This window comes from Notamacropus eugenii, chromosome 2 (assembly GCF_028372415.1).
Source record: "Notamacropus eugenii isolate mMacEug1 chromosome 2, mMacEug1.pri_v2, whole genome shotgun sequence".
In the NCBI taxonomy this organism is placed as follows: Eukaryota; Metazoa; Chordata; class Mammalia; order Diprotodontia; family Macropodidae; genus Notamacropus; species Notamacropus eugenii.
In genome coordinates, this window is record NC_092873.1 from 489929977 (window position 1) to 489957781 (window position 27805).

Genomic DNA, 27805 nt, shown 5'->3' on the forward strand with positions numbered 1-27805 from the left:
TTCTTTCCCAAATGCACAAAGAAAGTGTGCTTTGCATTTTGTTTTCCAAGGGTTATTTGCCATATCCTATCCTGTGCACTTCAGTCTGGGTCCCTGGCTTGTGGGGTTGGACTGTTTGCTGACACTGCTAACAGAAACGTGTTCAGCGGACAAGAGCAAGAGCAATTTCAATGTAAGGAAATGAAGGAAACAGACCCAGAAGAAAAAAACCCAGGCAGCGCTGAATGCCTAGGAGAGCCAAGCGCCTTGGAGTCTCTTTTCCTTCCTTTGCTTATCCTGGTGGGTTTAATCAGAAACAAACACAGCACTTCAGTGAAAAATGGTCCACAGTGGCAGAGTTTAGCCGGCTCTGCGTCACTGCAGGACAAAAAAAGTCATCGTGATTAAAAAAATATCTATCTTTCATGAAGGAGCTGGCCGGAAATCTCAGGTATCCAGATGCCATCAAGCCCCGGGCGTCCCCTGCTCGGGCAGCTCGCGCTGGAGCCCGACCCGGGCACACACGGCCACAGTACGTTCCCTTTGTCCTGGCAGCCAGACACACAAAAGGAAGCGGGGGAAGAAAACGAAAAGTTTCGGGGGCCTGGAGCTCCCAGCACTAGTCCCGACCCGGAGGTGGCGGGGGGATGGCGGGATGATAAGGGAGGGCACGGGGGTGTCCAAAGGAAAGTCTCGGGGAAGAGGAGCAGAGAAAGCTGGGGAGCTGGGGGAGCCCAGGAGGCCGGAGCAGCCCTCGGCTGTGCCCGGCTTGGCGCGGGGCGGGCTCTCCAGCACCCCCTTCACCCGGTGCCCGGCATAAAAGAATTTCACCCAAAAGCAACCGTGCGAGCGCGCAAGGGAAGCGGGGCAGTCCGGGGTGGGACGGCCAGGAGAGGCGCGGAGTCCCCGCTGCGGGGCCGGGGGGCAGGGGGAGCGCCCCACGCCGCCGCCCCCGGGACAAGTCCTGCGGCAGCTCCGCCGGCTGCGCCGGGGCCTGTCCTCCCGCGGCTCCGGCGGGCCGGGGCCGCTTCGGCTGGCTGCGGCCGCCGCCGCCGCCACTTCTGCAGCAGCCGCCGCCGCCGCCAGAGCCGGCTCAAGCCCCGTAAGTGTCGCCCTTCGGCCCTCCTCCCCTTCCCCCCCCCCCTGTCCGCCCCCGCCCCCCCCAGTCAAGCTAAGGCACCCCCGGCAGCAGCAGCAGCAGCTGCTCCAATGGAGTGGAAAATGGTCATTGGGTGGCATTGACTTATAGATTATCTGCTCCACGTTGGGTACTTAGCTGCCTGTAATCTTCTTTTGAGTTTGCCCGAGCCCCTTGCTGGAAAAATCAGGAGGGAGAGATTTGTCCTTTGCCGCTGTACACGATAATATGTTTATATGATTAGCTGAACTCAGAGGGTGGGAGGTGGAGACTGGAGGAGGAGGAGGAGGCTGGAGGTGACTCCAGTTCAGACCTTGTGGAGAGTCTGTGTCAGGACTTAGCACTCCCCCGTCTCTCTCTCTCCCTCTTTCTCTCCCCCTCTCTGCCTTTCTCTCCCTCTCTCCCTCTCTCCTCTCACACACGGAGGTGCTGGAGCGAAATAAGGAGCTGGTCACAGAATTCCTTGGGATCGTCGGGGGGGGGGGCATTTCCCCCCTTCCTCTGTGTGGGGTTGCGTGTATTAGAATTTTTCCTTCCCCCCTCTTTCTTTTTTTTTGAATTTCACTGTTGGCTTTCCTGGGCTCGATTCCTGGTCTTCAGCCTTTCATGGGGCAGCAGCACCAGCTTCGGGAGAGAAGATGAGAAATGCGAGGAGGGCTGGCGACTGTCTCCTGCCAGAGGCCAGCATGTCCTCGAGGGAGATGTAAATTAGGTCGAGGCCGACGACCGACGGAGGGGGCTTCGCTTCACCAAACTGAGCTGGCCCCTGCTGGTCGTGCTGTGGCTCTCCTGGTCCCCCCTCCCGCGATCTCCTGCTTAGAAGGGACTCCGAAGTCGCCTCACCTCTGATTTGGCTTGGCATCTACCACCACCCCTCATCTCCCTCCCCCCGCCCGTTTTTGGGGGGCTTGATTTTGCATTTTTTAAAAAAAAGACAGAGAGTGGTCGGGGGGGGGGTTATGTTTTTGTAAAATCCTTTCTCGGAGCGGCGTCTTGGAAACTGCAGGAAAATGTTGACTTAACCCCAGTAGCCGCCCGGCGCTGGCTGCTTGGGAGAAGGAAAAGGTGGAGGAGGAGGAGGACGAGGAGAAGGAGAAGGACAAGGAGAAGAAGAAGGAGCCGAAGCGAGTGTGTGTGTATGTGTGTGTCCCAGCTCGGCGAGCCGCAGAGCTGCCTCCCCTGGTCCCTACTCCAGACTACTCGTGCTTCCCGGCTGGACTGAGCCTCCGCACTTCCCGCGCCCCACTCTCCCCATCCAGCCTCGGTTTCTCCGGCTGAAGCCGAAGCCCTCTCCCCTCCTTCGCTGCCGGATCACCTCCAGGCTCCCCTCCGAGCTGCTTCCCCACCCGCCTCCCCCGGTGGATGGACCGATCTCCCCAGGGTCTGGCTCCCGAGACGGAGGTAAGGTCTGCGCGCTGCGAACAATGTGCTGCTTTCAGAGCTTCCATCCATACCTGTTTGCTTTTCGCCTCCGCTCTTAGGGGTCGGAGCCTTCCCTCCCTCTACTCCCCCCCCGCCCCCCCCCCTTGCGGTGGGAGCTCGGGCTTAGTTTAGATTCGCCTGTTTGTTTATGCTCGCCCGGGGCAAGGGTGAGACCCGGGACTCACTCTCGGCTTTTCTCCCCCTCCCCCTGATCCTGTCTGCGTCCCTTTTGGAAATCAATAGGAAAGGAAAAACTCCTCGGCCCCAGCCGTTGGGCTGTTTTTTTTCCTGGATCTGAGGATTGTGCGCTGGGGATAAATCACGGGGCTGGGGGTCGGATTGGGTGCGCAGGGTTGTTTTTTCTTTTTTAAGCGTGTGTGTGTGTGTGTGTGTGTGTGTGTGTGTGTGTGTGTGTGTGTGTGTGTGTGTGTGTGTGTTGGGGGGATGTAAAGGATGCTAGCCCCCCCCCCATTAAGCGGGGGTAGGAGGAAGTGAGCGGGGGGGCGTGTGGAGAGGGGAGAAGGAGAGTCAGGGTAGGGGTAAGTGGGAGGGCCTCGGGGGAAGTGGGGACCGGGAGGATAACTCCCCCCCCCCCCCCACCCGCCTGGTCAGAGTTGCTGGCTCGGACGGGCTCTGCAAAGTGCATGCACCGCTTAATCCTGGCCAGTAAGTAGCTGGAGAGGGACGACCCCGGAGGAAGGAGGAAGGTGGGATGGAGAATGAGGCCGGGGAGCTTGGGATTGGGGGGGAGCGGGTCAGGCGGCCCGGCCGACTGGCGGGGGTGGGGAGGCAGGCGACGGCGAGCTGTTGCGGGTTTTGGGGGGTTGTTGTTGGTTGGTTGGTGTGTCGAGAAGATGACTGGAAAACGTAGCCAGATGTGGACGGGTCGGGGCGGGCGCGGGTGCCGGGCATGGTAACAATTAGGGGGCCGGCGGGCTGCTGTTGTGGCTGCTGCTGCCCCAGGTGGGTGGGGGGTCTTGGGAACTCTCCGGGCGGGGGGGCTGAGGCTGGAACGGGGGCGTCGGGCGGGGAGAACGCCTCTTGGGGAGGTCTGGCTAACGCCGGGGTCTGGGGGGCAGCCTCGGCCTGCTGGGGACCCTTAGGAATGAGCTAGAGGGGACTCGGTTTGTGTGTGTGTGTATGTGTGTGTGTGTGTGTGTGTGTGTGTGTGTGTGTGTGTGTATCTCTGTGTGTATTTTGGGCAGGATGGCAGGGGCGGGCCTGGGGAAAGCCCCGCAAGCCCTAGGGGAGTTGGATTTTGGAGGGTGCCGGGCCAGGGGAAAGGGAGGGGACGATTGCGTTGGGCCGGGGGACACCTGGGCCTGGGCGCTGCAGGCTGGGGAGAACTTAATTGGCTGTGGTGCCCCTTCAGCGGCGGTGCGAGGGCGAGACGCCCGGGAAAGGAAGGCAAGGCTAGGCTAGGCTAGGCAAGGCTGGCCAAGGGGGCCCGGGCAGCCCGCAGCGCGCGGCGCTCGGGCTCTGGCACTTGGGACCATTAAAGTTTGTTCCTCACTCCAGACTTCGGGATTTGGGCTAGTGCACTGGAGAAGGCAGTAGCGGTTGGATTGCCAAGCGCTAGCCCCAGACTCGCGGGTCCTCCTGAGGTGACACTTTTGGGGGGCGATCCTCTTCCTCTCCTTGTCCCCCCCCAACCCCTCGTGTCGCTCTGCCCCTTGCGCCTCTCCTCCGCGGGCCCCGCCGCTGCATTATTCTTTATGCACACTGTTCTTCTGCTGCCAGGGATGGAGGGAGAGGGGCCGCTCTCCTGCTCCTTGAAAGGGATCAGGCTTCTTAGCAGCTCCTCCAAGGAGCCTGGACGAGCCTGAGCAGCAGCCACCATATGGTTCCCGTTACAAAAGCCAGGCACTGAGGCAGCCTTGTCTTTGCCTGCCTTGCCTTGCGTTCCCCCCTGCATTCTTTGCCGTGCGCACGGCGTCTCCCTCCCCTCTCTTCTGGACGCGGTTGGTTCATTCATTTGCCTGTCAGTCTGTGCCTGGAGCAGGCCTCACCGAGGCTGCTCGGGGGCTGGACTCGAGCTGCCCACTGAAAGGGAGTCACAGCCGATCGGTAAATAATTACCTGTTGGGAATAGCTCGGACCAAATCCAGTGCAGTGCCGAGTTCTGGAAGGCAGGGAAGGAAGGCAAACAGAACTGCTGGATGGACTTCAGGTGGAGTTACGAAATGGTGCACTTTTTTGTTTGTGTAATAGCGAGGGAGACTATATTTAAGGAGTGATGGGACACCTTTACTGTATCCTCCTCCTCAGACAAATGGCAACTTCGTAACTTTACATGGAGTGTTTCTCTAATAGAAGGAGTGCTAATAAGAAAATCTTATGTTCAGGTGCTTACTCAGGCTTGTTTTTTTCTCCCTTTTGTCCGTCTCTTCTCTACCCCACTCACATTCCCCCCTCCCCCCCATTCTATGCTTGATGGAAAGAATCCTGCAGAACAAATGTTCTGTTGTTTGGTTTGTTCAGACGTTCGAATTCTCTCCTTTTGTTGTTTGCCACTAAAAGAGGTGCCATTTCACATCATTCTGCACAAATTGTTTGAATTAATGCAAGTGTGAATTCTTACCGTTTGGAGGGGACTATTAGCATATCAAAGGTTTCTTAGCTTCAGCTCAATTGAGAAAACTTCAGCCTGTCTTCCATTTACTTCCAAGCAGAGGCCCAAAGGGCAGGGAGAATTGTAAAGAGGGAAAATAGGGAGGTGGATTCAGGCTATGTTTCTGAACTTTCACTGTTTTGTAATTATGTGAGTGAAAAACATTGTCTATTACTGTGGAGCCCTTGCAATCGGCAAGACAATTATTTTCTATTGATAAATAGTTTGTTCCAAGAAAAAGGGTGCCCTTCTATGACAGTCACTGTTGCCTGGTTTTTGGTGTCTCCTCTTTGTTAAGTCAGATCCAGGAGACCTCTCCTAACTGAACTAGTACCTTAGATATGGCCTACACTTTAGTGGACTGAGAAAGAAAGAACTTGTAATTACTCTATGAAACAATGAAAATGTTGCCATAAAAACACACTTGTTTCCAAACTGAGGTAACTTTTCTTTAATATTTAGGCCAACACAATAGAAACTCCGTGGTGGCTCTTGAAAAAAGATTAAAGGCTAATATCAATTCAATTAAAATAATTTTTATCTTGAACCAAACCTGTAGATAAACAGTACAGTAAATTTACATGTATCCTCACCTGTGAGTATACCTGTAGGACCCCATTCTTTAGGAATTATATATGAATGGATAGTTAGTATCTAAGATTAAATGTCTTAACAGTGATATCAGGCAGTAATTATAACAGTAACAATAATAGATGACTTGTAGCACTTTAAGGACTGCAAGGAGCCTTGCACAGTACTTCATCAATTAGGTTACATCTTTACATTCTAGTATTTACCATTCACATTCATTTCACAATTTCACTCATTTCAGCTTTATATATTTTTTTTGCTTATGTTTCTGAAGAAAGATGGAACTTAGTCTATTTCAGTCATTTAAAGGAAATCAATCTTCATAAAATAAGACCCAAGTAAAATATTTTGGTAATTTGGACCATTTTCTGGACAACAGATGCTTCATAGATTGGGGGAGGAGGTACTAGAGTTTTTGTCTGATTTAGATTTCTGGCAGAAATTGAAAACCTCTCTTCTTTTTTCTTTTAGTTTGTACGAAATGGAATTTTCAGCCAAAAAAAAAAAGTGAGTTCTTAGAGCTTTTGAGATTTGGAAGCTCTTTTTATTTTTTATAGTTTTGCCTTTGATGGTTGGTTGATTTTGAACATGAAATTGAAACGCCCTCATTGTAATAGGCATTCTTTGGTAATGTTCAAAAGAATCCCCTGTCTTAATTGAATAAAGAAATTGAGCTGTGTAGTCTAACAATCTTGGAGGGAAAATGTAGTTGGTTACATAACATTAGGGTGACAGTTTTTTCAGGGTATTTTAGAGATGAGATTTTAGTGGCTTTCAGATTGTATATCACTACCCTGAAATAATTTTAAAGAGTTAATTTACCTGCTTCCCCTCTGTTGTCTAAAGGACTACCTTTTTGTGGTATAAAAGGCACACACTGATGGGATTGCCATTATCACACTTAAGTTGCTGTTAACTAGTCTGCTTTGAATGCAGAGAGCTATAAAGCAAGCACATTAGTCTTTAGAGCTATTAGAGATAATCTAAAAATTGTCTAGAAAATGTTACTCTTCAGTTTATATGAAGGTGATCCTGATTTCGACAAATCTCTAAAGGTGTAAAATGCAGGGGAAAGAAGATTTTCAACATTCAGATGACAAAATTGGACCACTTAGAGAAAAATTAATGTGCAGCAGCAGTACTTCAGCTGCCTTTTTCAATCACTGTGGGTTACTATGTGTTGGCAACGGAAAACGAATTTAGAGCCACAGATAGCTCTGGGAGCTAGTAGTTGGGGAAATCAGGCTATTGAATCATGTGGGGTAGGACAAACCAATTACTTCAGGTTTTGACTTGAGAATTTCCAATAAATATAATTTTCCTTGGCTTTTGACTTGCCACTTATTAATGGGCTGACATCAAAGCAGACAATAACACTTTCAAATGTTATAAAAACCTGTGTAAAGATACAGATCTCACATGTAACACTGTAAGTCTTCATTTAAAGCGAGCAGTTGGAATTTTTCTGACTGCAATTTTCACAATCAGCAGAGACATTAACACCAGTCTTCTGGGTGTTTCCCTTCCTTAAAATGAGCAAGAAGGGGAGCTTTAAAAACCAGTTTACTTAGAGATTAGAGTCCTATTTTGGAGGATCACTATAGATACTTTCTTCATATTTCACTTATAAAGGATCTAGCTTTTAATGTCCTGAAATCAAATAGGTAGTATGGTTTTGGGGGTGAAAGAAAGAAGGGTGAAAAAGATTGGTTTGAAGGATTCAAAACTCATAAAAATTCTGTTTGGAAAACATTGCCTTTCAAAGGCATTGGTGTAAGGTAACTTTTATTTTTTAAAAAATGTAATGAGTTGGAAATAGCTAAGTATTCAAATAACACCTCATATTTTGGCAGATACAATTTATGATTGAGAGAATGCATGATAATTTATGCCAAAGTGTGGCCTTTCACTTGAGAGGTAAACACACTTAGAACCAATTGAGAAAAAAAAAATATTTTTACTTAAATAAAATTTCTTGCCTCCATCCTGTCTTTATGTTTAAATATTTCAATTTAATGATATTTGGAAAGAAAACCTAAATAAAAATGATGAGGCGAGAATCAGCCTTGTTGGGAAATTGCAATTTGTAAAGTTGCTGAGGATGCTCAGGTGCACTTGACATCATGACAGTCCTCTGTGTCTGAATGGGAGGGTTGAAGGAAAAGCCCAGGTTTCACAGTTAGAAGAAAAAGAATTTCTACCATTTTTTTGTAGAGAAATTTGGTGTAAAAACTGAAAATGGGGTGTTTTTTTTTTCAAAATAAAGAGAACTTCAAATATACGACCTAGAATATTTTTTTTAATTTAAAGCATTTTGTTAATTAGCATAATCATTTGAAAGAGGATGGAAAAAGAGCTTTAAGCTAAGAACTTTGAAATAGGTATTAATGACTTTACCAGCTAATGTGTAAAATAAGCTATTATCTGGTATAAAACTGAAATCTTGTTCATACTTTAGGTAACACCCATTTGCAAAATTTATTGAAATATCCTAGATAGATAACTGTTTTCTAAAGCTTTTGGAGAATGATTCATTCAATTATTCTTATTCAGAAGTTAGATTGAAATCATAGATTGGATACCTTTTCTCTTACCTGACATTAATTACTAACTTTACAGCCGCACCCAGTGTTCATCTCTCTCAAAACAATTCTTGGAGATTCATAGGTTGGGTAAGAGGATTTAATCTTCTAGATTGATATAATTAGACTAAATTGAGTTTGTTTTCCAGATCTACTTTCTAGATTTGCTTAAAGATTATGGAGGCCCTTTAAAATAAGAATCTGAACCTGTTTTTTGTTTTGTTTTTTGTTTTTTGTAATGCTTGGAGGAGTGGTTTGGTTAGAATAAGGATATGTATCATTTTTGAAAGGCAAATGAAAACTTCAAGTAATCATATCCTCATTGACTTAAAATTATAGTAAGAGGAATAAGCATAATGTGTCCCTCCGTGTTCCTCAATATGAAACTGACATTTTCCCAGTTTTAATTAAAACAGTCAAAACCGGTCATGATTTCTTTCTTTAGGGAAATTTTATTACTTTGCAAATATTAAAAGTAGTATATTCATATTAAGAAGTAAACTAGCATTTGAAGGTGCATGACTATTCCTTAAGAAAAGGTCTCATTATTAGATTTTTAAATTTTGGCAGAGGTAGTTATGGAATAAAATCAAGCAGTGGGTCACAAATTCCAATTGAAATTTTTTCAGGATTTTTTTTTTTTTTTACTATCAGTCTATTTCTACAAGCTTATAATTTACCCCAAATTATTAGAAAGCAGTAACAGTCAGGAGCAGTGCAGACTAACTGAAGGAAATAAAAGTAAATACACTGGGGTTAACCCCTGCAGGTAAGTGTACCTTGCAGCCAAATGTTATTGATGGCTTTGGAGGCAGAAAGCAAGTTTAAATACAATTTGTTTAATTACAACAAAAATTCAGTTTTATGAAGTAATATACTTTGTCTTTGTAGAGGATTTTATGCATTGTGTGGTGGTAAGTAAAATCCCATCACAGTTGTATAAATTTGTTCAATTACCAGAACAGCTAAAAGAAAAAAAAAATCAATTTACGCTGAAAAGCAACAGAAATTAGATTACCTTGGTTAGGAGGAACTTGCCAGCAGTGACTAAATTGCTTTAATAATATCTCAGATTTACTGGAGGACAAGAATAGTTATGTTTTACATACTCCTACTCCCCCTTAAAAAAAACAAATAACTCCCCCCCAGTTACTGTTTTATTGTATCTTTTTGTTATAAGAACATTTTTTGCTTCCCAGTTAAGAAAAAAAACCCCACAAAGCCAAAGCAGAAGGAATTATAGAGAAGTCCTAAAAGTTTATAGAACAGGTAAAAAAACCAAACCATTATATGATTAAAAAAACTCAAAACAACAAACCTCAGATTACTTTTGCTATTTGGTTGCATTAATCATGTTTTGAACTTTTTAGTCTTAAACAAAATTTTAAACATTTTAACTGTGAATGAGAGGCAAAAGATAAAATTAATTACATTTCTTAGACCTTTTGTGACATTTTACTCTTTTGAATGTAAACAACTTGATCTCTTACTTAGAATAACTAAATCTATTGTGATTTGTTAATCAAAAGATAAATTCTAGGCTATTGACTGTCTTTGACTCATCTAGTTAAATGGCAGTTTTGAATTCTTGCATCTGTAAGTTATCCTATAAAATAGCTGGACACCTGTTTTATTAGCAGGTTGATTCATTCTGGGTCTCAGATTTACTAGAGGACAAGAATAGTTGTTTTATATCCCTCCCTCTTTAAAAAAACAAACAAGTCCCCCCTCTACCCAACCTACAGAACTATTCTTGGGACACAAAGTCAACTTTCTGGGATTCCTGGGAAAACTGGTCAAAAAGAGAGGACAAATGTCACTTCAAATAGAGCTGTTTAAATCAGATTTCTGCCTAAGGGTAAAATTTAGGTCTGTTTTAGCCCGAATGTAATGTCTCCCTCTACACAGCACAGCATTAATCCTGGCCTGACAAGAGAACTTGGGCTGAGGAAAATGGGCCCCTGTTGGTCTTCTCATTGATTTTTCCAATCTGTGAGGAGTACATTATAAACATTAAAATTCACACAAAGGGATTAAGCCCCCATCTATACATTTCAGTGTTGAAATCTTTTGCCTTAAAAGAAGGCTATTTAAAGCTGAAACACTTTTTTTGAGGATCTTTTTTTTTTAGGTAGGGAGAGTACTCTAATAAAAATAGAAAAAGCAGATTAAAAGGTGCCTTAATCAGAGTTAGAAGTCACCTTCCTGAAAACATGGCCCTTACTCCTATTTTAAACTATATTCAGCAGCTTGGAAAAGATTCTTTATAGCTGATACTAGAGTGAAAATAATAAAGATGAAAATGATATGTTTCTGCAGGTCAAATAAATGATGGATACAAGTTAAAATTTTCACATTCTTCCAACAATATTTGTATTTCATTTAAAATTTCTCCCTTTATCCCTTGAGATGAACAAAGCCCTTATGTGGCTTTAAAGATGATGATAGTTTGTTTAATAGGAGAAAAAAAAGGGAGTTTAATGTTTTCATGCTCCAATTAGTAAGTAACTGCATTTTATCAGTCTTAGCAAAGAAGGAAAAAGAGTGAATGACATTCCATTATAATCTCTTAGAAAGTAGTCAAGTAAATAATTTGATATTTAATTTCATCTTGTTGAAAGATGGCTTGCACAGATTGTATTGAGTAAAACGTACCTTTCTGTGTCAGAATGTTCTGTTTCTCTTTATGTATGATATATACATATTTTAGCACTGAGTTTGAACAGTGACATTTGACTGATCTTAAAGACGAGAGCATTATTTTGTTTTAAGACTCCATTCTTGCTTGTGGTTCACATAAACACATTTATCTGTCCCTGTGTTGTGCCTTTCTTTGGTAAAGTATTGTTATATCAGTCAACACCTCAGCCTGAGTATTGCTGTGGCTTCACATGAGAGAATCATCTAACACCCATTACTGTCAGAAATGGGTCTTGGCAGCTGGAGGAGGGTTGGGTGACCTTGTTTTTTTACTAGCTCTTTCTTTGTTGTGAATGGGAGATGTCCTATATAGGACAGCCCTGTTTTCCTTTAAAAAGTTAGGCCTGTAATCTTAGTCATTTAATCACTCTTAATTTGTACATGAAATTAAAAGTAACATTAACCCCCAGTGTAATGTGTGAACTTGGAGAAAGACTATGGACCATTTCATTAGTTGCTTTTTTCATTTCTGCCTTGGTTAGGTCACGTTCACTTGAAGAACTCTTGACTCCAATTTGCAGGACAGGATGCAGACTTGCTTCTGTTTAAAATGCCTTAAGAGGAAAGCAAGTGACCAGTTTCTCTTAAGTCACTTATTTGTAAAAGATGTCCTTCATGACAGATTAAAAAGGTTATCAATATCTTTCTTTTTCTTATTCTTTAATTTTCCTTCTAGAACCACTGAATCTTGGAAATGGAAGGCATCTTAGCCACCTTTCATCCAACCGCCTGTCACATTTTACTGATGAGGAAACTGAGGCAGGGAGGGAGTGAAGTGCTTTGCCCAAGGTTACAAGTGTTAAACTTCAGAGCAAGGACTTCTTCTGACCCTAAAATCTTTTCATTTCGTGCTTCCTCCCAAACAACTTACAGAGCTCAGTTTCCTATTCCTTTTTGCTGTTACTGATTTATGAAACTGTTAATATCCGTTGCATAGTCTTTAATCAATTGATTCTTCCATCTTTCGTCCCACCATATACCATGGCACTTCTTACATTCCTCTAATTTCAATTTTTGTTACAGATGATGTCCAAGGCAGCCTTGTTTGTTCCTAGGAACTAATTTTGAGAAATATCACATTGTGTGATTCTCCTATTTGTTTTACTTCCATGCACATAAATGTTTTTTTTTTTTGTTCAGTATGACAGTATTTTAACAAGGTAATAGGCAGAGTTAATGTCCTGTTAATGAAAAAAAGAGGCACAGCATAAAGAAATTAATTTTGGAATCTTCTTTCTTGTTTTAAATTTGTTGTGAGATTACTGTGCTTCATCCCCCTCACCTATCCATGTATCCAGCAAATGATAGCAATTCTAAAATAGTATTCTACTTTCCTTGGTTCCATGTTCATTAATAGAACTTTAATGTTTAGCCTCCATTTTTTTTTTTAAATCAGTGCTGTCTTAAAGGAATATAGAATTTTACAACTGAGACCTTCTTGGATGGGCAATATGCCCTATGGAGAAAGAATAACATAGCGAGTTGTCTCACTTCTTTTAGGCATCTGCTACATGTAGATCATGATCCCAAAACTGTCTCTGTAAAATAACTTCGCATATTAGCCTTTACCTAACCTGAAACTGTAACCTAAAAAATTCAAGCTTTTTTTTTTAAAGGGCAAAAGACATCCCCAGCAAAATAAAGCTTGGTTTCATTCATTCATCCTTTTCTTCTTTCCTTCCTTCTTTCCTTCATCTCTTCCTTTTTCCATCTTTCCATCCTTCTTCACTGTTTGTTATGGGATTTGCCTTTTGAGGTGCTCTTTATTTTCTATTTTTCTATTTTATTTTCAAATTTTCTAATTTGACATATTTGTTAAATTTTTTTATTGTTTCACTTTGCTTTGTTTTTGTCCTTAAAAAAATGGCATCCCTCTGGAGAACAGAATGAACGAACCAGAATCCGAATATATCCCAGATCTTCAGACATAACCTAAGAAGCAGAGGATGCTTCACTTGCAGAAGTAACTTATATGTCCTTAATTTAAATAAAAAAAAAATTGTCAGATGTATCTGTAGTATTTTTGTTGGCAGAGGCTTCACTGTAAAAGACAAAAGCCTAACCCTGAAAACATGCCAGGAAGAGTAAAGTCAAGACTTGTAAAAATCAGATTTTGCTTTTTAATGGGATAAATGTGAATTGTATAGTTTTCTTGTTCTGGATTTTCTTTCAACGTTTCTTCAGTAACTTTGTGATTCAAAACGTAAAGGTTTTCCCTTTTGTTTTTGGCCATAAATTGTGAGTGGCATCCTTGTTTATTTTGTGATTTTTGAGGTGAATCAGATAAACTTGGATGTTCCCTCTTGTTTTGGGTGGTCTGTCTTGCAGCTTCCAGCTTTCTATGTGAGCGGAGTAGTGTTTTCTTTTCCATATAAATTCACTGTATGGGAGCAGCTTTTGAGTGACTTTGACTTAACCCTTCCCTCAGCTCAAGGACAAGAAGGAAAAGTGAATAAGCTTTAATTTAGCACCTACTTTGTATCAGACACTACTATACCAGTATGATCTCTTCAAACCTCACAACTAGCATAGGAGATGGATACTTTCATTATCCCCTTGTTACCATTGAGAAAACAGCAATGACAAGCACAGTTATGGAGAGCCAGCCTTAAATGCCTTAAGGAATTTTTTTTACTAGAACTTGTTTTCATTACCTAATTATTAGAAAATTTCTATCAAACGGTGACCGTTTGATAGAAATTTTTTATCCTGGCTACTACCTGTATGTTTCCCTCATATTTTTGCTAACCCTTTTTGTTACCTGCAGAGGGAGCTTGTATATGAGATAAAATAATCAGGGACCTCTGGAAGTTGATACTTTGATTCTGGAAAAATTTAACTTCGTTTAAAAATATTTCTTTCCCATGTTTTTGAGAAATGCTATTCCAAGGGAGAGAATTTTTAAAGCTCTTAGTGACAGTAGTCAAATGATAGTGAAAAAAATAGATATTCTAGACCACAATTATTTATAATATATTGTTTTTCTAGATTAAATATTCTTAGTTTCAAGAGATCAAAACTGGAAAGATGAAGTGTCCAAAACATACAGTTGAAAAAGGCGGGGGGGGGGCAGTTGCAAATCTGCATGGAATAGTTGATGGAATGATTTTGGAATAGTTATGTCAGCTTCAGGAAGAAAGATTGGCTACAGAGCCATCCTTTGTCCACTGGCAGCAAAGTTTTACTAGAAAGTTTTCCAGATGATGTAAGATGTCTTTTTGACAGACCTGCACACAGGACCAGCGTGGATTAAGTTTCTCAAGATTTAACTAATAGATCTTCATTAGATTGCTTACAGATGCAAGGTAAATGCTTGTTTAAAACAACAACAACAAATCAACAGATCACTTTGGATTAATGACTTACTCCCGATAATGGGACAATTTAGGGCAGTAACACTTAACTGCATAAACTACCCGTTAAAAGCCAGCAATAAACAGTTTAGCAAACTGCTGAATGAATGGGGAAGGGAAAAGAAATGTAGCCACCCCCTGGACCATTGGATTAATTTCTAGGGAAGTGAAAGGCAGCTGTTATCAGTGAAAGAATGATGTGATGAAAACAAAAGAATGGTAACTAAAAGAGTTAAAGTATTTTTGTTGAAAAAAATATTTCACATTAATTACAGTACCGAGTAAGACATTTTACAATTGACTAAGTATTCACAAAAATTCTGGCATTTTTGTTTGTATATTTTAATTGCTCTGCTTTTTTTTTTTTTTTTAGTCTTATTAAATAAAATGGAACCAGTATTCACAAATAGGTTCACATTTAAGTCCTGGGAAATATGTAGATGCTGATTTCTCCCTTCCTCACTTAGTTTATCAGAGACCTATGTCGACTTTATATTTTGAGCTTCTTTTTTAAATACCTAGAAAGGGTTTTTTTTTTCTCCTGTCTTAATGAACATCATCTCAGTGGCAATTTATTATTTATACTGGCTAATCCTTACTAATGTGAAAAGTCAGCTTGTTATTGTTACACCAAATGGCCCTCTAAGTAGGGAAACAGTTAAGTAGATCTCCTCTAATAGGTTGTTGTCTAATAAAGAGATTTATGGTATTGGCAAGGTCTATTGTATCGGTATTACCCGCTCACAGCTTGATCATGTATTATCTTAACAACTCAGTACTACATTTTATGTGTAGTATTTTCATAACAGGGTAAGAATATTAGCCACAGCAATTACATTCCAATAGGATTAGGATGGTATGTTTTATAAAGAAATATACAAATGCCGACTTTTGCATAGAGATTTTGATGGGTACTTGGCCTTGTGAGGTTGCAACATTTGCTTGTAAAGTATTGGGATAAATGGTGATACCTTAACTTGTTTCTTCCTAAAGAAATGTGGAGCAGTGAATAGAAAGTGGTCTTCCCAGCTCGTTTCTCCTCCTTCTTCCAGTCCTCCCCTCCACCTCACTGTGAGGTAAGGATTACTTGAATATTCAGTCCAGTCAGACTGTTCCAGGGAGCACATAAGTATCAGAAAGTCCATGTAACTTCTGCATGGATGTGGGGAAACACCCAGCTAGGAAGAATTCTTCACAAACTTGAAGGTAGGAGATGGCTATTTTAAATAATAGTATTAATGATAATAGCATTGGAAAGCTCTTATAAAAAATAGCTCAATGAAAAGTTCCCTCCCCCCATGTTTTAGTTCTGCTATAAAATTATTTTGTATTTTAATTTTCTAAAGAAATACTTACGACAAAGAAATTAGTTGCATACTACTTAAATGTCATTTTGGTTTTGCCATTTTCCATCAGAAATTACCCAGACCCTTGTTCTTAATTCTGTATAAAAGCTTCATAACGGAACACTGTTAGAATTAAAAGAAATTATTAAAAAAACTAATCTGATTATGTTCTCAGCTCATCTGTGCCGATGATATTTAAGTAGAATGAATTTTCATGTATTATCAAGTCTATATAGGAGTAAAAGGATTTTTTTATATAGTTTGAGGAGAATGCAAAATGATTACTTCTTTTTCAGTAGACAGGGTTTTTCTCTATAAAATGTGTAAATGCATTTTTACATGGATTAATAATTTTAAACTTATAAATCTACTATAGATAATTTTATATATCCACTCCAAATTAAATTAGAAAGTATTATAAATGTAGACTTAGGTTTATGTTTCTTAAAATACGTTGCAAACTTGAAAAAAGCCATACTTAAAAACAACATGACTTTCAGAATTCTGTAAACTAAGAATATGAAATTATCAAAAGAATCTTGTAATCAGATAAGTATTATGGTGATTCAGAGTTGGAATTTGGGAAGTGTATTTCTATATATACTTATATATTTATAACAGGGTGTGCTTAGAATGCAAAGTTGAGAATCTGCAGATTAAATGTTATGAACTCTCAGAGAAAATCAAAAATATATTAGTTACTATGCTTTTAAAATTTTCTGTTACTTTTGGAGTGTAAAGAATACAGAATCATCTTAGCCATTCAGAATAGATACAGTGCTGTTTTTGTTTTCTTCCTTTACAGATAGGGCAGATAAGTTATGTGTCACTTTGCCTTTTTGACAAAGTTGACAGAAAGCTCAAATCTAATCATGAATTTATTAGACCTAATCATTTTTTATATTTATAGTCTTTTACAACAGGTCACTTTTAGGAAATCATCTCATGCAGATACATTCCTGAACCAGAGGTGTAAGACATCTACCCTTAGATTCTGCTCCATTAGAAACTGGAAATGAGAATATAATATAGTATTTGCTGTCTATGTGCTCTGTTTGAAGCAAAAACAACAAAACTTTAAAATATGAATGGAGAAGCTCTCCATAAATTAAATAGAATATTTAAGGAAATAATGCTTCATGTAATACATCAAAATAATGGAAAGAACCAGACCATTGATGGTGCAAAATCTGATCTTTTACTTGAACTTTATAGTTTTTTGATTTTATAGAATGTGAGGTATTCAATAATTGATCCATTTTTGGGACTTAGTTTGCAATTTCAGAACAGTGGATGCTTTATATAATTTCGAATAGTTAATATTCTATGTATCATTTGCACTGAGATCACCAAAACAAATATGTGATGTTGAAGAAAATATTCTAATTATACCCAGTAGATTTTTAAATTTGGGAATTATAGTTTCACATGGACTTGAAGACTGTTGTAAGCATTCTATAGGAGCACAAGTAGAGTCAGCTTGGCCTGGAGTTTTTGTTCTCTCATTCTACCATGTGTAGGAGGACAGAAATGTACTTATTTGACAAACAGGTCAGTTCTGCAGTATCCACGATTATCTTTAGGTAATGTTTAAATAATCTACATAATGAAAGATTGGGGGTAGTGAAACATTTTGAAGTATACTTTGAATCTTTGTAGGTTTTGGTCCATGGGATTCAGATACAGCTGTAGTACATTAAAATATTAAAAAAAAATCATTTCCAACAGTTCTTTTCTAACATTATAATTTTTCATAGTAATTTAGGGTGATTAGTACTTATAAACTATTTTGTAATGTTGTGGTGACTTAGAATTGTAAATAATACAGTGACTTTTATAAGAGAAGTCAACCTCCTATAGTCCCTGATTAATGGTCAAGTATATATTTTTGTGGTTTACTTATTTTAATAGTCTCCTCCCCCCCCTTAATGTGTTCTGTCTGGTTTTGATTAGTTTTGTTGTAGTTAGTTGCCAAGACATATAATTCTTGTTCTCATGTCTCAGAATGAAAAACTATAACAGATTATAGTTTTCTTCCTTCTGAAATACAAGAGATATTTCTGTCAGTTACATTTTTTCCTTTGGTAAATAATAATTACACACATACATCCAAACTCATAGCTGAAATATCATGGATAGATACAAATCTCTGACAGTTCTAATGTATATCAAATAATAGACATTTGAATTTTTGTTTTAGTATCTCTGGAACCTTCAATAGAGCTTGGCACATAGTAGGTTCTTAATAGATGCCTATTGACTGAATTTAAGAAGTATGATTTTTTTCCTGACATTTTCATAATCATAGTGAATAATTTTTTTGGCTATAATTCTTAATTAATTTCCTGTTAGGGGGTAATTTCACACGCCAGTATATTCAGACTTCGTAACAATTCCTTATTGAGTATATACAAGGAAGACTATCTTGGAGTATTAGTGCAGAATGATTTCTATGAAAATCAAGACAGAGCTTTTACCTATAGAACACACAAGCACAGAGACCTTAGTTACTGCCTCTAATTCACCCCATACAGCAAAGCAGTCTTCACTATAACATAACTGACATTAGGACAATCATTTGTGTTAATTTTTAATTGAGAATTAAACTAAAATACATACTTCATTTATTCATATTAATCTTATTAAATGGATTTGCCTTGCATTTCTGAAGACTATAGATAGGTTTTCACATACCTACCTATTTATAGCACTGTAGATATTATGAAAGGGACATTTTTCTAATATTATTCTGCCTAATTAAATTCTTCTAAGAACACCTGTTTAACTCTAACCTATGTAGCACTAATATTTGTCATGTTTCTTCTGAAATAATGGAGTAATGTTTTCTTTTGATGTTTGAAGAATAGTGGCACTGGGTTAATCTTGTCATAATTGGTGGCTAAAGGCCTTTTGGTTTTTAAGAAGTCATGTAAATTTCTTTTGATATCCCTTCTTTCCTCCTTCTCCCATGCAGTTTTTACTTTTTCTGTTGTAGCATCCAGATTATAGGTAGAGAGAGTTTTTGCTGGAATCATTATCTAATGATAATTTTTATTCTGTTTTTGTAGTAATTAGTATTGTGTTAAAACTGCCTTGAAAGAACTAATGATTCTTCCCATTACATAATGTACGGAATGATTTCATCCACATGAAAGTTATGTTATTATTTAGCATGAAAATTCTTAGTTGATATTTTCCCCCAATAAAAATATTTCTTGTTAGCTACCATTTTAATCTCTTTATGTTTGTGCCATTATTGTTCTCCCCACTATTATAATCTTCTCATACAAAAAATTGGCTATTTCCCCCTCTTCTCAATTCAGAAATAAAATGTTTCTTTTAATGAAAACACTTTAAGGGATAGACAGTTTGGGGATTTTTTTGTATTACTGTAGTTAAATTATGTTCAATTTAAGAACAGAATGACAGGCGATATACATTAAATTAAAATGTTGAAACCTTAATGATTATAGGTAGGATTAAGGAAAAAAAAAACACAACCAGATTACGCTCTCATAGAAATAATACATTAGATCTTTGGCCGCTTTCTTTTTTGCCTTTTTTGACCTTGACATTGCCTATTTCTTGGTATGCTAATGTATGCCCTTCCACTCAGGCTTAGAATTTGTTTGACTAGATTTAAGTTAGGAAAATAATTTAGCCACAAATCTCCACATTGCCTAAGTGGTTAAATTCTGGTTCGGAATTCAATTGTCTTCATGACTTTTATCTTTTCCCCTATTTTCTCTTAAATAGTCTTCTGCTAATTTTGCAGTTAGGTTGGTATGGCTTTGCTGAAATTTGTCTTGCTTTTAGAAAAGAGACTTCAATACCTCACTTGTAAAAATGCAGAATTTTACTAAAAATGCCTCATTCTGGAGATGCTTTCTGTCAAGTCCAGAGGAGATTTTATAGTGTTAGTGTGAGTACAGGAAGAGATTATGAGCGACATTGAGAATCTGCCATACGCAAGTATTGTTCCATGTGAAATATCCAGTTGAATGTTTGTTGTAATTTTGGGATAATTCTACAAATGTGAAGCTTTTACTGTGTGCCGCTGTGTTAGGTATTGATAACACAATTTTTAAAATTTTTCTTAACTCAGTATATCAAACACTCATATAGTATACACACAATTTATCTGCTGTGTATTTGTGTGCATACATTTCATGTTTTCGCTTATATGCATGTATAATGTGTATTATGAACTTTGAATATTTGAAAATTCAACGTGCCACTTTTTTCTGTCTTTGAAGTTAAAATGCACCTCAGTTTGTAGATTTTTAGGAATTTACACCTGTACTTCTTTCATACTTCATGTGTTAAATTGTGTCTTTTAAGCCTTTTAGTTTGGAGAGTTCATTTTTAAGGGCAGATGCTTTAAACATTTATGTTTTGGTCTAAGGGCACTCACTGCATAAAAAAAGTTGAGAGGGCATCAGAATTAAAATGAATTTCAGTGGTCATATGGTCCAGTGCATGTCCCAGAAGGAATCCCTGACAAGCAGGGTTCAAGCTTGAAGACTTCTAGTAATGATAAAACCTTCCACGGTGGTCTATTCTACTTTTGACCAGCTCTCATCTAGAAAGTTTTCCTAGCTTCCCCCCATTGCTTCTAGTTCTGCCCTCTAAAAACAGATAAACTTTAATTTTACTATGTAGGCTTGTTGGTGGGACTGAGAGGCAAGAAGAATTCCTGGTAGCCAGAAGAGACCCAAGAGAGCATTTGATTCATACAGCACCCTCGTTTGCCAAGGAAGAAATTGTGAACCCAAAATAAGTGACTTGCTTAGGAGTTGCGTGGTCATTTTTACCAAGCTGGAGAGGCCTATGGTAGTGACCCAGCGATGTTTCTCTGGTCAGGATTGTGGTCTAGCTAAATCCCGTGGTCAGTATAGTAGATGATGAGTTTTCAATCCCAGCTACTTTTGCAGTGTGTTTAGTTAAGAATTGGAGTGAGTTTGCATCAGTCATAGAAATAGTAACAAATCAGGTCAACAAGCATTTGTTAAGGGCTTACTATGTGCTGGCACTGAGAGATAAGCTTGGCGATAACAAAGAAAGGCAAACACGATTAGCCAGGGCTAATGGGCAAACAAGATGTAAACAACTAGGTAAGACAGGGTAACTTTCTGTCAGTCTGTCATTTATCTATACATATACATATGTATATGTGTGTATATATGTATATATATGCATACACATATATGATAATACGGTGTAAATTGGAGGTAGTCTTGGGAGAAAGGAGCTAGCAGTGTGTGTGTGTGTGTGTGTGTGTGTGTGTGTGTGTGTGTGTGTGTGAGAGAGAGAGAGAGAGAGAGAGAGAGAGAGAGAGAGAGAGAGAGAGAGAGAGAGAGAGATGTGTATGGGAATGGATAAGACACCAGGAAAGGCCTCACTGAGAAGGTAAAATTTGAGCTGAGTCTTGAACAGGAAAGATGAAACAAGGAGGTGGAGAGAACTGGGGGACATTCAGTGAAAAAGCATGAGGTCAGATGATGGAATGTCTTATGCAAGGAAGCTTGTAACAGGGGATCGCAGAGACTGTGAATGGGGAGTAAGGTGGCAGAACACTGGAAAGGTAAGAAGGTGACTGGCTATGAAGGGTTTTAAAAACCAAACATGGGATTTTATATTTTATTTTGGAGATCACAGGTATTTTAAATATATGAAATATACCTTTGCATTTGGATTTTAAACAAGTGAAGTATCATAGTTTTCAAAGATGAACAGAGGAAAATCAAAAAGTACAGATAGGGGCACAAACCAAAGGTCAATTTTGTTACTTTTTATTAAATGATCTGTCTATTTATTTGTCTATCCATCTGTCTGTCCATGAATCCATCCGTCTTATCTCTCCTTCTGTCTAGCATTTCTTTAAAACAGTATGTGAAGGAAGTGCACACATTTCTTGTATAATCCCCTGTGAGTTTGGGCTTTTTTATTTTTTGTAAATTGAGATATTTGTTATGTGAATGATTATTCACTTCACAATTAGGAAAAATAATTAGAGGATTTGTTGTTGACCTGGGCATTTCTTGAAATTCTTGAGCATTCTTTAAAATATTTTAAATATTTTGGGTACAGTTTGACAAAAATGTCTTTACATTTATAATATACATTATGGCAAGAGTTCTTATATCTATATCAGTTTTACAGACATTTGGTTTTCACAAACACATTCAGTTTAAAGATGAAACTGGCTAATTTCACTGACAGTCTATGTTGAACCAGATAAAATAGAAACCCTTGCGTATGTATATGTTGGGCCTGACTAGTGGGTAGCAGAAATAGAAATTGAGTTATTATCTATGAGTTTGAGATGAAAGAACATGTTGCTTTTGGGATAAAACAACATGCTCTTTCTTTCTTGGTAAATGACTAAGAATTTCTATGTATTTATCCATAAATAATACAGGTATGCAAATGCTATTAAAATTTTATGATTATAGCCATGATCTGGAAACCCTTTTGGATTGATTGCTAGTTTTGGAGAATCTGTCTTATTGTCTTTCTTTGTAAAAAGTTAATTTAACTGTTTATAGCTGTTATGTTCAGTGAAATTTGATTTGACCATGGCATATCCAAATCTGTCTAAAAGTGAATTATTTTATGATGGTATTATGTTATACTAATGCCATGATGATTAACGAATACCCCTATAGAAGTTCAGAGCTGTTTAGATACAGTTCCTTCCTGAAGGTCATTTTCAGCATATCACTAGCAGTTTCTTAAACGTATCAAGGTCAAATGTTAACCTTGAGAGCTTTAGCCTTGAGTGTGTCCCTTCCTGCTTTCCTCCAAGTCTAGACATCTTTCTGTCTTCCTAGTTTGCTATCCCTTTGAAGTTTTTGTGTTTCATCTAATGTCTTCCATTGTAATTCCCCAAACTACTTGCCACTTTTATAGAAATTGCTAAAAATTTCCAGGTTCAATCTCTCGCCTTCAAAAATTTAGAAACAAAGTTACAGAATTTTCTCATGGGCTTTTCATTTCTCTTAAGCTGGTATCTGTTTGGTGATACTGAGGAAGGGGAATTATAAGATCAGTTAGCCCATAGTTGTGCTAAATGCAGAAAGCACCTGTATGCCCAATTTAATATCAAAAACTATTATAATAAAACTAATAATAAACTTTGCTAAGCCATGGTAAGGTTTAGGTTCCATTCCCCTCATGCATGTAAAAATAGTCACTGTAATATTAAATGAAAATCCACCATTTAATTCAACAAAATATGTCTCTGATGCTTAGATTATCCAGTGTTTCCAGCAAAACCAGAAACATTTATTCATATTCTTCTGTTTTTGAGGCAGCCAAGAGTTCAGAGGTAGGGAGCAGAACTATAGGGAAGTATTCAATTCAGTACAGCAATTTAAACTGATGAGACTAACTGTAGACTTAGACTGTCTTCCACATGTAAATGCCTTTGACTTCATGTCAGGGTTCTGTAGCACTGGATCCCTGGAAAATAGAACATCCTATTAGATGATTTGAAGGGTTTTGTACATAGAACGTATAATAGATCCACCCAGACATTCAGTCAGCTTGGTTTTTGTTAAGCACCCAACTGTGTCTTGGGCACTTTGCTACAGAAGAAAGACAAAAATAACCCCCCCCCTCCCCCTTCAAGGAGTTCTTAGGAGTGTAACAAGGGTGAAAACATGCAAGCAACTATGTACAAAGAAGATAGCTTTCTATGTATATATATGATATTTAATGTGTGTCTCCACGCGTGCGTGTTATGTGATAAATTAGGATTAGTTTCAGAGGGAAGTCATTAAGATTAAGGAGGATTGGGAAAGACTTCTTGCAAAAGATGGGTCTTCAGTTAAGATTTGAAGGAAGCTAGAGAGTCTAGGAGGCAGAGATGAGGAGAGAGAGAGTTTTGGGTGTGGAGGACAGCCAGTGAGAAGGCTTGAAGTTACTGTCTTTGGGGAGGACAGGTGTCAGGTCAGATTGGGGAGAAGAAGGGAAATCCAATAAAAGCTGGTCATTGGTCTTTGAGTGACCTTCTCACATTCTTTATTACTTAATCTCTTTCATGTTAAATTTATTTCATGTTGTTTTAAATATTCTTTACTATATAGACATAAGGTTTATTCTAAAACAGGGGCCTAACCCACCTTTCTCCTATTTTCTTTTTCCTCTGTTATGCCAAAATGAAAAATAAGAATACATATTAGGGCCAATTTTAGGAGCATAATCTATGATTCTTTCTATTCTATTCATTTGCTTTTTATTCAGGGACTACTTATCTGCTGTTTTTAATTTTATACATGATATGTATAGTGGATAGGACATTGGACTTGGAATCTAGCCTTAAAAGATTGACTTAGTGGCCTTCCAGATCCCTTCTAGCTATGATGCTGTGACTGTGGATGTTCCTTAAATGGAATACAATTATTTCTAATTCTTCTCCTCCTTCCCACTCCTCCTCTTCCCAAATCTTTCTTCCTCACATCTGTAATTCTCCTGGGCTGGGCTTTTCAGTACTCTGGACATTCTCCAAATGTGCTAATAGATGATGACATTTGTTGAATTAGTGCTTTTGGAGACTGTCTTGGAGAGCTGTCATAAATTTAGTTGACTAAATTAAAAGTAAATCTTTAATTCAACAGACATTATTCAGTCCCTACTACGTGTAAGCACTTTACTGGTTATTTACAAGTATCTCTAGAAAAGCTAAGGCAGGACTCAAAGTGTCTTCATGATTTACCCCCTAATTCTTGATTTCCCTGGCTTCCATCGGGTCTTACTAGGAAGTAAATAGCAGAATTCTAGTCCCATTTTTTGTCACCTGTCATCAAACCCACTGAAAACCAACCCGACAGTGAAACAAAAATCAGTAGGATGCTCCCACCTGAAAACTGTTTTTAGTTGGGGAAATCATTGGATCATATCACTATCTCATTCTTTTTACTTGTGGAAAAGATCAAGTTGATCAAGCCTGCAGTTCAGGTAACCAATGTTAAGGGTGACTTGGGAGTGTAGGGGTGGGGGGACTCTTTGGTGTTGGTGTTTGGAAATGAATAGAAGTTCTTAAAACGAACTGCAGAATATAACACTACTTTTATAAGTGGTGCAGAGAAGGTAGGATTGGTTTACTGGATCTTTCAGCAGAATGGTTGGTAAATGGTTATTATATTTAATTCTTAAAACTAATTACATAGAAATGGGAAAATCACTAATTTTTAATTTGAATGTTTAAGAAAGGAGCTTCTTTGTCAAGATTATGAAATCGTCACTAGGTAGTGTACTTGGAAGATGGAACTTTTGTTTCCAGCTGGAAAAAGTGATCATCTTTTTGCTGTCTTGTCTTTAGCTACTTTATCCAAGTGGCCAAGATTCAGAATCTGATTGAAATCTCATTGTGTTATTGCTTTCACAGCAGAAGATAATATAAATTGCATGTGATCTCAGATGCATATAATATAAATGACATGATGTGAAACTGAATCATCCTGCAGTTTGATTTAAAGTATTAATAAAATCTAAATTTGTACACACTAACTGTGGGGCTTCAGGATTTTAATTTAGGGAAATGCCAGAGAAGTGTTTTGGTTTGTGTGTGTATGTGTGTGTGTGTTCCATTTGATGAGTGTGTTATGTGAGGATCACATCTTACTAAATTAGGATAGGCATATATATGTATAACACCATTTACAAACTCTAATTATTAAAACCTGCTAAATTTCATATTTAATTTTCAGATGTCTCCTCACAAAAGAGCTGCTTAAGATTTATTGTCAACGTTGTCTGATTCCTCTATTAAAGTTGATTAAATTGCAAATGCTAAACTGAGCAACTGTGGGAAGGTTGTGCTCGGGATTTGGAAGTAGCCGTGGAGCTCTATCCACCACAGTAAATCATTAATACTAATTGGTATTAAGTAAGGTAATAAGTAGGTTGTGATGGTTGGTTCAGTATTGTAGGAGAGTGGCACACCTTCACTACTTGCTCAGACTAGAAGTTAGATCATTCCCACTGTGAAATTTGCCACATTCTCATGTGGCAGTGAGAGCTAAGCCCTCTGTGGCCAAATTAATTTAACTTCTAATTTCATCTATTAGCAATTTGTGCAGCTGTATTTTGTGGGGTGTTGGGACAAGGAGGGAACTGAAAGCAGGGAATTTAATGTCAAAAAATAATGGTCACGGTAGTAGTCTCTTCAAAATAGACAGCTTTTTTTTGTTTTTTTTTGTTAACAGAGAAGAGGAAGACTCCGGTGTGTTCATAAGTAGAAAAGAGGACACTACCTTTAATTTAGGGAAAACTGGGCTTTGGAAAACTCTACCCACACTATGAAATTTTTGCCTAATCCTTTTTGCACATAATAGATGCTAGGTAAAAGTATCTTGAATTGAACTTGACAAGAATAAATTCACATTTTATAAGGGTTTTGAAGATAATTATGAAATTGTTTTTATAAAAGAAAGGTTAGTAGTACCATGGCATAGCTGGTAGAGAATTACTAAGCTAGGAAGGGCTGGCTTTTAGTTCGACTTCTAATGCATACTGGCTTTGTAATCCTGGGCTAAATTATTTTAACCTCTGAGTGCTCTTGGCAACTCTCCTAAAACTCTTAGATTGTAGAGAGGGTACTAACTTGGATTTATAGAGGGAGTTTCCTCATCAAAGAGTGGGGAGTTCCCTATAGCAAAGAGATTAAAAATTCACTGTCTTATCTCTATCCATTTATTCTCATAACCTTTTTTCCTTGATTTGTTGTTGAGCAGTTTTTCAGTGATACCTGACAATCTTTATGACCCTGTTTGCGGTCTTCTTGGCAGAGATACTGGATTGGTTTGCCATTTCCTTCTCCAGCTCAATTTACATATGAGGAAACTGAGGCAAACAGGGGAAAGTGACTTGCCTGAGGTCACATAGGTTGTAAGTGTCTGAAGCCAGATTTTGAACTTGGAAGATGAGTCTTCCAGACTCCAGGCCTGGTACTCTATCCACTTTGTCCTTGATACTAGTCTTTAAAAATAGGAATTTGTCAACCTTATTAGTTAAGCATTTGATATAATGAATAGAGAGACAGTTCTTGTAATCAAGAAGAGCAGGGTTCAAATTGCACTTGTGGCTGTACTGCTCTAGGCTAAGTTAATTAACCCTCTAGCGTTAAACATAATTAACCATCCATAGTGACCACTTGGATGGTCACTGAAAGTTTTGGAGGATGGGAAATTTATTGCCCTATGGCCACTTTGGTGATGAGTCCCTCTGAATTTAATGAATCTGCTTCAGGCAGCAATCATCACCAGGCCTGTACTAGAATCCTTTTCGGCTTGATGTGTAGGATCTGTTAGAGATGGGCTGCTGCATGTGTAGTCTTGGAGAAGCCAGGATCATCTCTGAAACAATGAAGCATGAATTTTAGCTGACATGAGTATCATAATATTGCAAAAAAGGTTTTAAAACTAATTAGTCTTAATTCTAGGTGACAGTCCCCTTTATTAAGAGTTCTTAACCTAGGGTCCATGGATCCCCAAAGGGGCTGTGGATAGATGTTAGGGGCTTGTGAACTTGGATGAAAAAAATTGTATTTTTATTTCAATATAATTGATTTCCGTTGTAATCCTATGTATTTTATTTTATGAATTTAAAAGTGAGAAGAGATCCATAGGTTGCCAAGAGCAATCTATAACATAAACAGGGTTAAGAACAGCCCTATGTTAAACTAAAGTTATAAAAAGACAACATACAGGAGTACATGCTTGAGTATGAATTAATTTAAACAAGAGAAAAATCAAACTGAGTTAGGATGACCCCAGGAAGTTTGTTGGAGCAGTGGCATTTGAGCGTTGTTCATTCGGGTTTGTAGGCAAGGAATATATGGGCTGTAGAATTATTTCACATGAGACAATTGAATCTGGGATCGGTTGAGGGCACAGAAGAGAGTCTGATCCTCTGACTCCAGAGGAGTCATCATATCACTGATCTTCCAGGTTGGTATGCGCAAAGTATATATGTTTGTTTGTGGAGGCTGTTAATGCTTGAATCAATCAATATCATATGAAACTGGAGTTAAAGAGGGTATTTAGAGAGACAGCAGAACAGATGTTTTTGTGGTCAGT

The 27805-nt window shown here is 38.8% G+C and overlaps 1 protein-coding gene across 13 annotated transcripts in view; it reads left to right on the forward strand.

The window, feature by feature from the left end:
* Positions 1–380: 380 nt before the first annotated feature.
* Positions 381–27805, forward strand: part of ADGRL2 (adhesion G protein-coupled receptor L2) — a 226445-nt gene continuing 199020 nt past the window's right edge. For 2 of the 13 annotated variants that reach the window (XM_072648845.1, XM_072648841.1), the window contains exon 1: positions 1424–2518. The gene's annotated coding sequence lies outside the window, so the exon portion shown is untranslated. The other 11 variants (XM_072648834.1, XM_072648842.1, XM_072648838.1 and 8 more) reach the window with 8 other exon arrangements.